Source organism: Sciurus vulgaris (genome assembly GCF_902686455.1).
Source record: "Sciurus vulgaris genome assembly, chromosome: 3".
In the NCBI taxonomy this organism is placed as follows: Eukaryota; Metazoa; Chordata; class Mammalia; order Rodentia; family Sciuridae; genus Sciurus; species Sciurus vulgaris.
The window spans coordinates 72,402,629-72,416,653 of NC_136463.1; positions in this window are offsets into that span (position 1 = coordinate 72,402,629).

Below are 14,025 nucleotides of genomic sequence, written 5' to 3' on the forward strand. Positions count from 1 at the left end.
ATTTACAAATATAAAGCCTGCACATTCTCAGCAAAATATTCCATGAGGAAGAAATGAAAAACAACAATGTAGGTCAGCAAAGGGAGGGACTATCCTAAAGGAATAGCCAATTAAAGGAGAAACCAAGTCAAGTTAAAAGCCAAAACAAGCCAAAATGACCAGGAATACAAGTCATATCTTAATAATAACCCTGAATTTTAATAGCCTAAACACATCAATCAAAAGACACAGACTGGTATATGGAATTAAAAAAAAAAAAAAGACCCAACGATATGCTGACTTCAAGAGACTCTCTCATAGAAAAACATAGGTGAAAGGATGAGAAAAAATGTACAATGCACATGGGCTCGGTAAAAAATGGGGAGTTTCCATACTCATAGTAGATAAAGTATACTTTAAGCCATAGTTAGTCAGAAGGGATAAAGAAGGACATTTCATACTGCTTAAGGAACCATAAATCAATACGACAAAAAACATAAATATTTATGCCCCAAACAATAGTGCATTCATATATGTCAAACAAATCCTTCTCAATTTCAGGAACCAAATAGACCACAACACAATAATTATGGGTGACTTTAACACACCTCTCTAACCACTGCAAATATCTTCCAAACAAAAACTGAGAAAAGAAACTATAGAACTCAATAACACAATCAATAATTTAGACTCTTAACATACATATATAGAATATTCCATCCATCAATGAGTGAATACACTTCGTTCTCAGCAGCACATGGATCCTTCTCTAAAATAGGCCATATCTTATGCCACAAAGCTACTATTAGCAAATACAAAAATAAAAAAGAGATACTACCTTGTATTCTTTCAGATCATAATAGAATAAAATGGGAAATCAATGATAAAATTAAAAAATGAAAACTGTTATTGAATGATGCATGGATAGCACAAGACATCAGGGAGGAGATAAAAACATTGTAGAGGTAAACAGGAATAACGATACAACATATCAAAATTTTGGGGATACTATGAAAGCAGTACTAAGAGGAAAATTCATTGCATGGAGCACATTCAATAAAAGAAGAAAAAGTCAACAAATAAGTGACCTAACATTACAGTTCAAAACCCTAGAAAAAGAAGAACAGATCAACACTAAAAGAAGTAGAAGACAGGAAATAAATAAAATCAGAGCCAAAATCAATGAAACTTAAAACAAAAAAAGCAATTCAAAAAATTGAAAAACAAGAATTGGTTCTTTAAAAAAATAAACAACATTGATATACCCTTAGCCACACTAAGGAAGAGAAGGAGAAAGAAAACTCAAATTTCTAAAATTCATGATGAAAAAGGAAATTTCACAACAGACACTATTGAAATAAAAAACATAATTGGAAAAGTTATTTTGAAAATCTATATTCTAACAAAAAAGAAAATCTTGAAGACAGGACAGGTTTCCAGATACATATGATCAACCCAAACTGACTCAGAAGTATATACAAAATTTAAACAGATCAATTTCAAGCAATGAAATAGAAGAAGCTATCAAAAGCCTACCAACCAAGAAAAGTTCAGGATCAGATGGATTCTCAGCTGAGTTCTACTAGACCTTCAAAGAAGAAGTCATTCCAATATTCCTCAAAGTATTCCATGAAATAGAAAAAGAGGGAAACCTTCCAACTCATTTTATGAAGACAGGAAATAGTTAAAATAAGAACTGAAATCAATGAAATTGAAACAAAAGAAACAATCAAAAAAGTGACAAAACAAAAAGTTAGTTCTTTGAAAAAATAAACAAAATGATAAACCCTTAGTCACACTAATGAAGAGAAGGAGAGAGAAAACTCAAATTACTAAAATTCAGGATACAAAAGGAAATATCACAATAGACACAATTGTAATACAAAATATAACTAAATGCTATTTTGAAAATCTATACTCCAACAAAATAGAAAATCTTGAAGATATCAACAGGTTTCTAGAGACATATGATCCACCCAAACTAAATCAGGAGAATATACACAATTTAAATAGATCAATTTCAAGCAATGAAACAGAAGTCATCAAAAGTCTACCAACAATGAAATGTTCAGGACCAATGGATTCTCAGCTGAGTTCTACTAGACCTTCTAAGAAGAACTCATTCCAATACTCCTCAAAGTATTCTGTGAAATAGAAAAGGAAGGGATCTTCCAAACTCATTCTATGAAGCTAATATCACTCTGATACCAAAACCAAACAAAGATACATCGAGGAAAGAAAACTTCAGATCAATACCCCTAATGAACATACATGCAACAATCCTTAACAAAATGCTACATACAAAACCATACTAAAATGATAATGCATCATGATCAAGTTGGTTTCATCCCAGGGATGCAAGGTTGGTTCAATATCCAGAAATCAATAAATGTAATTCACCACATCAACAGACATAAAGTTAAGAATCACATGATTATTTCAAGAGAAATAAAAAAAAAGCATTTGAAAAATGCAGCACCACCTCATGTTTGAACAACTAGAAAAAATAGGGATAGCAGGAATATACCTGAACAATATAAAGGCTACCTATGCTAAGCCCATGACCAACATCATTCTAAATGGAGAAAAACTGAAAGCATTGACTCTAAAAGCTGAAGCAAACAGGGATACGCTCTTTCACCATTTTTATTCAACACTGTCCTTGAAACTCTAGCCAGAGCAATTAGGCCAAAATATTTAAAGGCATATAAATAGGAAAAGAAGAACTCAAGCTATCACTATTTGCCAACAATATGATTCTATATTTAGAGAATCCAAAAAATTCCATCAGAAAACTTCTTGAACTAATAAATGAATTCAGCAAAGTAGTAGGATATAAAATGAATATGCATAAATCTAATGTATTTATATTCATAAGGGATGATTCTTCTGAAAGAGAAATTAGGAAAACTACCCCATTCACAATAGCCTCAAAAAAATAAAATATCTGGGAATCAATCTAACAAAAAAGGTGGAAGACCTCTACAATGAAAACTACAGAACACTAAAGAAAGAAATTAAAGAAAACCTTAAAAGATGGAAAGATCTCCCATGCTCTTGGGTAGGCAGGATATTGTCAAAATGGCCATACTACCAAAAGCACTATACAGATTCAATGCAATTTCAATTAAAATCTCAATGACATACCTGATAGAAATAATCATGAAATTCTTTTGGAAGAATAAGAGATCCAAAATGGCTAAAGCAATCCTTAGTAGGAAGAGTGAAACAGGAGGTATCAAAATACAAGGCCTTCAACTATACTACAGAACAATAGTAACAAAAACAGCATGGTATTGGCACCAAAATAGGCAAGTAGACCAATGGTACAGAATCGAGGACACAGAGACAAACCCTTCTAAATACAGTTTTCTCATACTAGACAAAGGTGCCAAAAACATACAATGGAGAGAAGATAAGCTCTTCAACAAACAACTCTGGGAAAACTGGAAATCCATATGCAGCAAAATGAAACTAAACCCCTATATCTCACCCTGCACAACACTCAACTCAAAATGAATCAAGGACCTAGGAATTCAACCAGAGACCCTAAACCAAATAGAAAAAAAAGTAGGCCCAAATCTTCATCATGTCAGCTTAGGTCCACACTTCCTTAAAATGCACAAGAAATATAAGCAGGAATCAATAAATGGGATAGATTCAAACTAAAAAGCTTTTTCTCAGCAAAGGAAACAATCAACCATGTGAAGAGAGAGCCTACAGAGTGGATGGAAATCTTTACCACACACACTTCTGATCCAGCACTAATCTCCATAATTTATGAAGAACTCAAAAAGCTTTACACCCAGAATACAAATAGCTCAATTAATAAATTGGCTAAGGAACTGAGAAGACACTTCACAGAGGAAGAAATACAAGCAATCAATAAATATATGGAAAAATGTTTGACATCTCTAGTAATAGGAGAAATACAAATCAAAACTACCCTAAGATTCATCTCACCCTAATTAGAATGGCTATTATCAAGAATATAAGCAACAATAAGTGTTGGTGAGGATGTGGGGAAAAAAGGTACACTTATCTATTGCTGGTGGGATTGCAAATTTGTGCAGTCAATCTGGAAAGCAGTATGAAGATTCATTAGGAAACTTGGAATGGAACCACGATTTGACCCAGCCATCTCACTCCTTGACCTATAACCAAAGGACTTAAAATCAACCTACTACAGTGATGCCACCACATCAATATTTATAGCAGCTCAATTCACAATAGCTAAATTGTGGAACCAACCTAGATGTCCTTCAATAGATGAATGGATAAAGAAACTGTGGTATATATACACAGTGGAATATTATTCAGTCATGAAGGAGGATAACATTATAGCATTTGCAGGTAAATGAATTGAGTTGGAGAATATCATGCTGAGATAAGCCAATCCCAAAGAAACCAAATGATGAACTTTTTCTCTGATAAGTGGACGATGATACCTAAGTGGGGGGTAAGGGAGAAGGGAGGAAGGATGAATTGTAGAGGGAAATGAGGGGTGGGGAGGGGACAGGAAGAAGGAAAGATATTGGAATGAGACAAACATCATTACCCAAGGTACATATATGATTACACACAAAGTGTGACTCTACTTCATGTACAACCAGAGAAATGAAAAGTTGTACCCATTTGTGTACAATTAATCAAAAATAATTAAAAAATAAAATGCCCATGTTGATTGATTATTCAGTGCCAAATGGATTTCTCAAGGAAAATAATATTTGTTAAAATATTTACCCATAACTGTCCTAAAGATACGGTTAAATGAGGCAATGAATAATTGTTGTAGCAAACATTAGGCCAACAAAAACCTTAAAAGAGAAAGCTAATAAGATGTTAAAAGAGAGGTAAAAATCTTCGGTATACTCCTGAAATTATAGAAGGCACATATGTAAGGCCATTCCTATGCTCAAGAAAATCCTGACAGCGCCCCAAGCTCTCACCTGTGACTAAGAGGTCGTCTGTGATCAAGGGTGAAGAGCGGGCAGAGGTGTCAGTCACCTTTCTGAGCATGAAAGTCATATTTTAACATATGCACAGACCTACATAGAAAATCCGATTGCTTGGTTCAAGGAACTTAAGGAATTCTCTATCCATCGTTAACTGACCACCAATTTAACCAAGTAAGAACTTCAGTAGCCACAACAACAGAGAATAGAGACTGCGCAGAACCAGATTAGAGTAGCTATTAAGTAAAAAACAACATGCAGCCACAGAAACAAGCTCTGGGGAAAGGGGAGACTATTATTTCCAGAGTTACTATATTGTATAATTTGAAATGTCCATATTTAAGCAACAGCAAGCACATACAAAATATAAAATGAAAGTTACCAATTTTAGTCCATAAACAAGAAGAAGAAAACAATAAAAATAATCTCCGAGGAAGACCAGATGCTGGATTTGCCAAATAAAGTGTTTAAATTAGTCATTTTTATTATGTTCAAAGAACTAAAGGAAACCATGTTCTAAAAGAGAAGGGAAAATACTAGAACAAATTCTCACTAAGTAGGAAATATCACTAAAGATAAATTATAAATGAAGATTAAATTGAAATTCTGGAATTGTAGAGTACAACTGAATTGTAAAAAAAATCACTGTATGGGCTCATCAACAGTTTCAAACAGACAAGAAGAAAGAAGCAAAAAGCTAGAAAATATGTCAATGGAGATTATCCAGTGTGGCTTAGAGAGAAAAAAATGAATAAAAGCAAACAGATTTGATGAGACATATGGGATACCATGTGGGATACCATTAAACATATCAACATCTAGAAGAAACAAAAAGCCAGAAGGAATGGAGAAATATGCAGAAAGAATATTTGAAGAGATGATGTCTGAAAATTTACCAAATTTGATGAACAAAAACTTATGCATTCAAGTATATTAAACTCAAAGAGATTGATATACATATACATGTATGTATGTATACCTGTATTATAATTACAAAGTAGAAATCCAGTGAAAGAATCTTGAAAGATTAAAAAGAAAGTCATTTCAGATTAGGGCAAGATTAATAGCTGATGTAGCATCTGAAAAAATTGAACTGCAAAAGGCAAGAGAAAAAATATTCAAAGTGTGAAAGAAAACAATATCATTTAAGAATTATATACCCAGCAAAACTACCCTAAAATAACACAACCACCACCAACAACAAAGAATTTAAGATATTACTCCAAAAGAAAAAAAAAATCCCAAATTTTTCAAAAAAACAAAAGACAAAAATAGTTTGTTGCTAGAAGATCTACCTTAGAAGAAATTCTAAACTGGAAGCTTACATAGTAATTCAAATTAATAGGAATGAACAAAAAGGAATACTAAAGGAGTGTGAGAAGTGAGCTATATAAGATCAAAAATAAATTAATACTGTATTTTTATCCATCTTAATTTTTATATGAAACATTTAAATGTGATTTTAAAAACTGCACAAAGGAATAACTACAATAAAACATTGAGTTGCAATTTAAGACAATGTTGAAAATAATAGGATGGAAAAGATATATGGGCAAGCAGTAACCAAAAGAGAGATGGAGTCGCTCAAATAATATTAGACAAAGACAACATTAAGAGAAAAATATGGTAATGTTAACAAAGAAGAGCATTTTATATTGATAAAAGGGTGAATCTATCAGGAAGATATAATCATTATTAACATCTATGCAACTAATATTAGAACACCAAAGTAAATGAAGGAAAAATAGAAAAAAAGAAAGAAGAGAGAGACAGAAAGAAAGAAAGAAGGAAAGAAAGAAAGAAAGAAAGAAAAGAAAGAAAGAAAGAAAGAAAGAAAGAAAGAAAGAAAGAAAATTCCACTATAATAGAGACTTTAGTATTGCACTCTGACTAATGGATAAAACACATAAACATAATATTTGAAAAATGTCACTAGCCCTCTAGATCTAATGGACATACACACACCTCTCCACTCAACACCAGCAGAATATACGTCTTTCTGCAGTACAAATGGAACATTATCTGAGAAAAAGATAAAATGTCAGGCCACAAAACAAGTCCGAAGATTTTTAAAAGACTGAACTCATATAAAGTATGTTTGACCAAAATGGAAAATATACAAATAAACAACTTAAGAAAAGGTAGAAAATTCACAAATATTTGAATATTTTTTATTTGCTTTTTTTAGATATACATAGCAGTAGAATGTATTTTGACATATTATACATACATGGAGCGTAACTTGTTCCAATCAGGATCCCATTCTTGTGGTTAAACATCATGTGGAGTTATTCACGTATGAACATAGGAAAGTTATGTCCATTTTATTCTACTTTCTTTCCTCCTCCCGTATCCCCTCCCTTCCCTTCATTCCCCTTTTTCTAATTCAATGAACTATTATCTTTCCCTCCCTGTTTTATTGTGTGATCGCATCTGCATATCAGAAAGAACATTCTGCCTTTGGGTTTTTTTGGGGGGAATTAACTTATTTCACTTAGCATGATAATCTCCAGTTCCATCCATTTACTGGCAAATACCATAATGTTATTCTTTTTTGTGGCTGAGTAATATTCCATTTTGTATATACATCACATTTTCTTCTTTCATTTGTGGAAGGGCATCTAGGTTGGGTCCATAGCTTAGCTATTATGAATTGAACTGCTATAAATATTGATGTGGCTGTGTCAGTATAAAATGCTGATTTTAAGTCATTTGGTTATATACTGAGGAGTGGGTTAACTGGGTCAAATGGTGGTTTTATTACAAATTTTCTAAAGAATCTCCATACTTCTTTCCAGAGTGGTTCCACCAGCAACCTATTTTTTCCCTCACATCCTCACCAACATTTATTGTTACTTGTATACTTGATAATTGCCATTCTGACTGGAGTAAGTTCGAATCTCAGTATGATTTTATTTCGTATTTCTCTAATTGCCAGTGATGTTGAACATTTTTTCATGTATTTGTGGACCATTTGTATTTTTTCCTCTGTGAAGTGCCTGTTCAGTTCCTTTGCCCATTTATTGATTGGTTATTATTGAATATTTTTTCGTGTCAAGTTTTTTGAGTTCTTTGTATAACCTGGAGATTAATGTTCTATCTGAGGTGCAGGTGACCAATATTTTCTCCCAATCTGTACATTCTCTGTCCATGTTCTTGATAGTTTTGGCTTGAGATCATCCCATTTATTGATTCTTGATTTTACCTCTTGCACTTTAGAAGTCTTGCTGAGGATATTGGCTCCTTAGCTGGCATGATGGAGAGTTGGGCCTATATTTTCTCCTAATAGGCACAGGGTCTTTGATGTAATGACTAGTTCCTTGATCCACATTGAGTTGAAGTTTGTGCAGAGTGAGAGATAGGGGTTCAATTTCAATTTTATTATGCTATATATGGATTTCCAGTTTTCCCAGCACCATTTATTAAAGAGACTATCTTTTCTCTAATGTATGTTTATGGTGTTTTGTCGCGTATGAGATCACTGTATTTATATGGATTGATTTCTGTGTGTTCTATTCTGTTCCATTGGTATTCATGTCTGTTTTGGTGCCAATATCTCACTGTTTTTTTTTTTTTTTTTTTAACATAACTCTGTAGAATAATTAGGTTCTGGTATTATGATGCCTCCTGTTTCACTTTCCTCACTGAGGATTGATTTGGCTATTTTGGGTCTCTTATTTTTCCAAATGAATTTCATGACTGATTTTTCTATTTCCATGAAGAACATCATTGGAATTTTTAAAGAACACAGTTTATTAAAGAACATAGTTCTAAATCATCAATAGGTCAAAGAAAAAAAATCAAAAGAATAATTAGAAAATAAATCAAGATAAAATAAAAAGAAAACATAACTGTTATGGGTTGGGTGTTAGGTGGCCCCCAGAATCTCATGTGTGAGAAAATGCAAGAAGGTTCAGAGGAGAAATGATTGGGTTATAAGAACCTTAATAAAATCAGTGAATTAATCCCATGGTAGAGATTAACCGAGTGGTGACTGAAGTGGTAGGGTGTGGCTGGAGGAGATGGGAATTCAGGGCATGGCTAGGGAGAATATAGTTTGTATCCACAGAATGGAATCTGTCTCTCTCTGCTTCCTGATTACCATGCGAGCTACTTCCCTCTGCCATACTCTTCCATCATGATGTTCTGCCTAACCTTGAGCCCCAAGGAATGATTGGGGCCCCAAGTAGACCTTCTATAGACTAAAATCTCTGAAAATTTGAGCCCCTAAATAAACCTTCCCTCGTCTACAGTTGTTCTGGTTGAGTCTTTATGTCACAGCAGTGAAAAAGCCAACTAAATCAGAAATTGGTACCAAGAAGTAGGGTATTGCTATGCCTAACCTGGTCATGTGGTTCAGAAGTTTTTTGAATTTTTTGGAATTGATGGGAAGAATTTTGAGATGTTTAACAGTGCAAGTTAGAAATGCTTTAGGTTGTTGTAAATGGAACTTAGTGGTTGATTCTGGTGGGAGTTCAGAAGACCAGAATGCCAGTAGGATTGTGGATGGTAAAGAGTGGGCTCATGAGAGTTTAGAGGAAAAGGAGGACACTATTAGTAATTGGACCAGAGTCCATTCCTATGGATGTTCTGGCTGAGAAATTGTCTGAACTTTGCCTGTGTCCTGAGATTTTTGGTGAGGCTGAATTTAAAGGCAATTAATTTCTTAATCTGGTGGAAGAAATTTCTAGGCAGCATAGTATTTAGGCAGTGGCATCGATATGGCTGGCAGTTTTTCGCCAAATTAATTGTGATAATCAGGAGCAGAAAGTAGAGCAGAAAGATTCAAAAAATTGAACTTGAAAGGTGGGAATAAAACTGGGGCTAAGGAAGTTGCAGTTGTTAAAGACATTACTGCCACTAAAGAAATGCTAAGACTTTGCCCAGAGAGAACAAGAAAGATGGCTTGAGGTCATCTCAGGAGCTGGCAAGACCATACCCAAGGGAGTAAAGGTAAAAATTCCCTTGAGAAGGGACCAGTGGGCACCCTTCCAGCACAAGGGGGCCTAGGAAGTTGTTTCAATGTGCTCAGTCACCCTGACACTCAGACGCTGCTGCAGCAAGGGTTCCTGGAGGTTTGGCTACTACTTGAGATGGTGGCAGACATTTGTGTAAACCATGTGATACTTGCTTTGCAGGAAAGTAGGATGCTGGAGTTAGAAGTTCATGGAGGCTTCCACCAGGATTTCCAAGGAAGGCCTGGGAGGCCAGGCAAGGTGCAGCAGGGTTGGAGTCCCTGCAGGCAGCCCCTGAGGAGTCAAAGGGTGGGGATGTGAGACCTCTGAAACCATGAGTCCCTAAATAAACTTTCCCTCAACTATAGTTGTTCTTGTTGGGTCCTGCCAGTCACAACAGTGAAAAAGCTGATTAAAACAACAACATAACCCAAATTATGGAATGCAACAAAAGCAGCATTTAGGGTCGAATTTATGGCTATAAATGATTATGTTATAAAAGATAAAATGATCTCAAAATAAATACTAACTTTCAGCTGAAAGAGAGAAAGAGAGAGAGAAACAAGTGAGAGAGAAAAAACCAAAGCAAGTATGAAAAAGTAATGTAAATTTAGAAAATAAAGGATAGATTACTTCATGTACAAATGCATTCTACTGTCATGTATAACTAGTTAGAACAAATAAAAAATAGAATAGAAATCCACAAGAGAAAAGCAATGAATCCAATAGTTAGTTCTTTGAAGAGATCGACAACACTGAGAAATTTTTGCTAGACTATCTGAGGAATAAAGAGAGAAGACTCAAGTCACTAAAGTGAATGAAAGGCATTCCTTCTGACCTTATGTAAGTAAAAATTAATTATAAGGTAATACTATGAACAACTGAATGCCAATAAATTATAAAAGCTAGATGAATTGTAAAAATTCCTAGGAAAGTGAAAACTATAAACTTACTCAAAAAGAAGTCTAAAACTCTGAAGAAAACTATAACAAGTACAGAAAATCAGTAATTGAAAAACTTCCAAAGAAAAGGCCAGATCAAGAATATCTTCACTGGCAAATTCCACTAAATGCTTAAAGAATTAAAACCAATTCTTCATAAACTCTTTCAAAGAATGTTGGATGAGGAAACACTTCCAAATATAGTCTGTATAACTGTTTTTATCCTGATATCACAGACAAGAACACCATGAGAAAACTATAGATCATTATCTCCTATGAATATGTGTAAAAATCATCCAAAATTACTAGCCACTTGAATCCAGTAGCAAATAAAAAATTTTGCACTTATGACCGAATGAGATTTATTCTAGAATCAAAATTCTGCTTGACATAGAAAAAATTAAATTAACGTATCAAACCATATCAATAGTATAAAAGACAAAACCCTGAAAATCATCTTAAGAGATGAAGATAAAACATTTGACAAATTCCAACACTTTTCATGATTAAATGCACTTATTGAACTATCAATGAAGGGCAGGGGAGCTTCTTCAACCTGATAAAACCCTTTATGAAAACACATAGCGAACATCATACTTAATGGGGACAGAATGAAAGCCATCCTGCTAAAATTAGGAAAAGGCAAGAATGTCTTCTCCTTGACATTGTGCTGGAGGTTCATATCAGCACAATTAAGCAAGAAAAATAAATAACATCACCCAGACTGAAAAGAAAGAAGTAAAACTATCTTCATTTCTAAATGATATGAGCTTATACATTGAAAACACTAAAGCATCCACCAAAAAAAAAAAAAAGAGAGAAGAAAAGAAATCGCAAAAAGCAGCTATTAGAGCTCAGCAAGATTCCACAATAGAAGATTAATATATGAAGCTTAGTTCTAAATTCTACAAGGTAACAATGAGCAATCCAAAATGAAATTAAAGAAGTAATTTCCTTTCTAATAGCATCAAAATTTGAAAAAAAAAATTTTGAAATAAATTAATCCAAAGATGTGCAAGGTTTGTACATTCAGAGTAAAATATGGATGAAAGGAATTTTTTAAAACCTACATAAATCAATAGGCATTCTATTTTCATGGTTTGGAAGGTTTAATATTTTTTCAAGATGCCAATACTATCCAGACTAATCTATAGACTCAAAACAAAAAAACTTTCAAAATTCTAATAGGAAAATTTTTTACAGCAATTGACAGGTTTACCTTAAAATTAGTATAGGAATGTAAGGGACCCAGAATAAACAAAACAATCCTGAAAAAGAAGAACAAAGTTAGAGGAGTCACACATTCCAATTTTAAAAGTTACAATGCAATTATAGTAATCGAGACAAAGAAATGCTACCATGACAGCAAACATAAAGTACAATGGAATAAAACTGTCATCCCAAAATATGCCATATATCTGTGGCTAACTAAGTTTTGACAATAGGGCCAACATCAATTGATATTTAAAAAATATCAGTCTTCCTATTTAAAAAATAAAATAGCTGGAGCAACTGGATATCCAGGTACTAAAGGATTAAAGAATGAATTTAAAGAATGACATTAAAATCATACATACATTAAAATCAGAGACCTTGATAGAAGAACCAAGAACATAACTAAACCCTTAAAGGAAATATTGATGTTAATTTTATGGCCTGGACTAAGCAATAGTTTCTTAGATGTAATACTAAAATTACAGCAGAAAGAAAGACAAAAGAAAGAAAAAGAAGGAAGGAAGGAAGGAAGGAAGGAAGGAAGGAAGGAAGGAAGGAAGGAAGGAAGGAAGGAAGGAAGGAAGGAAGGAAGGAAGGAAGGAAGGAAGGAAATTAATTAAGAAAAAGTATGCTGTGGAAAAAACATTTAAGCCGTCCTTCAAAATATTAAACATAGTGTTAACCCATGACCCAGTAATTTCACTCCTAGGTCCATACCCAGAGTGCAATGAAGACATAAATCTTTGTAAAAACTGGTACCAAAACTTGTAGCATTATTCATAACAGATACATTATGAAAACAGCTTATGAATGCATGGACAGAATGAGGACTAGGGAGTGACCATTAGTGAGGGAGAGGCTTCCTATGGCATAACAAATCATTCTCAATAAGTTAGATCGTGGTAAGGTTTGTATACATCTGTATATATTAAAAAAGACATTGAAATTGTGCATTTTATTTTTAAGTTAGCTTCTTTTTGATTGATGGAATGTACATATTTATCTTGTACAGAATGAATTTTTTAAATATGCATACATTGTAGAATGAGCTAATTGATATAGGCATTAACTCACATAGTTTACATGTTTTGTGTGTAAGAACACTCAAAATCCACCCTCAGAGAGAGTCAAGAATACATCATTATTAATTATAGTCACCATGTCATACTGAATCATGCATTTTAAATGGGTAAGTAGTTTTATGCTATGTGAACTGTTTTTAAAAATGGGCCCGGGCACCATAAACATTAAATGAAATCCAGTCTTGTCAAGGTTCTTGCCCAAGTGCTGGTACTGTCTAGGATCACTGAGTGGCTAGCAAGAATGAACAAACCCTGGGTTCCAAACTGAAGACAGGTTTCCGAAAAGGAAGAGCAACTGAGGGTCTCCCAGGTCTGGGATTGCAGTCTGCACTCCACACTTTAGGATTAGGGTTAGCAGAGCTCTCAGGGAAGCAGAGAAAAGGAGCACAGCACCTCTGGTGGTAAATAGTGGGCGCTCTGTGGACGGTTCTATAACGGAGAACAAATCTTCTAAGGAGGAAGGCCACTGGAGGCAAGTGCCTTCCTCAATCTGAGTGGGCCACTCCTTTGACCCCATGTTTTATAAACTGCAATTAAATCCGAGGCAATGAAGTTTCCTGTTTGGTGCTGGCAACACAGCTTCAAATCAGACTCAAAAGGAACCCTCCCAATTTAGTAAATCCAATGGCTTCAACCATCAAATTCATCTTTGCGCTTGTCAGATCACACCAATCCCCCTTCTGCCCTCATCCCATCCAGGTAAAATGGATCACTTGGGTCTCCACCAGGCCCTACTCAATACTCCATCAGCAGCCAAAGCCCTTGGTTGTGTTTACATTCGCCAGACCATTCCCCCTTTTGAGCCCTCATTCTCTGCTTTACCTGGGTCATTTATGTGCCTTTGCATTCCAGAGACAAAGCAGAATTCTTGGCACATTTATAGATGGACCCTGGGAAG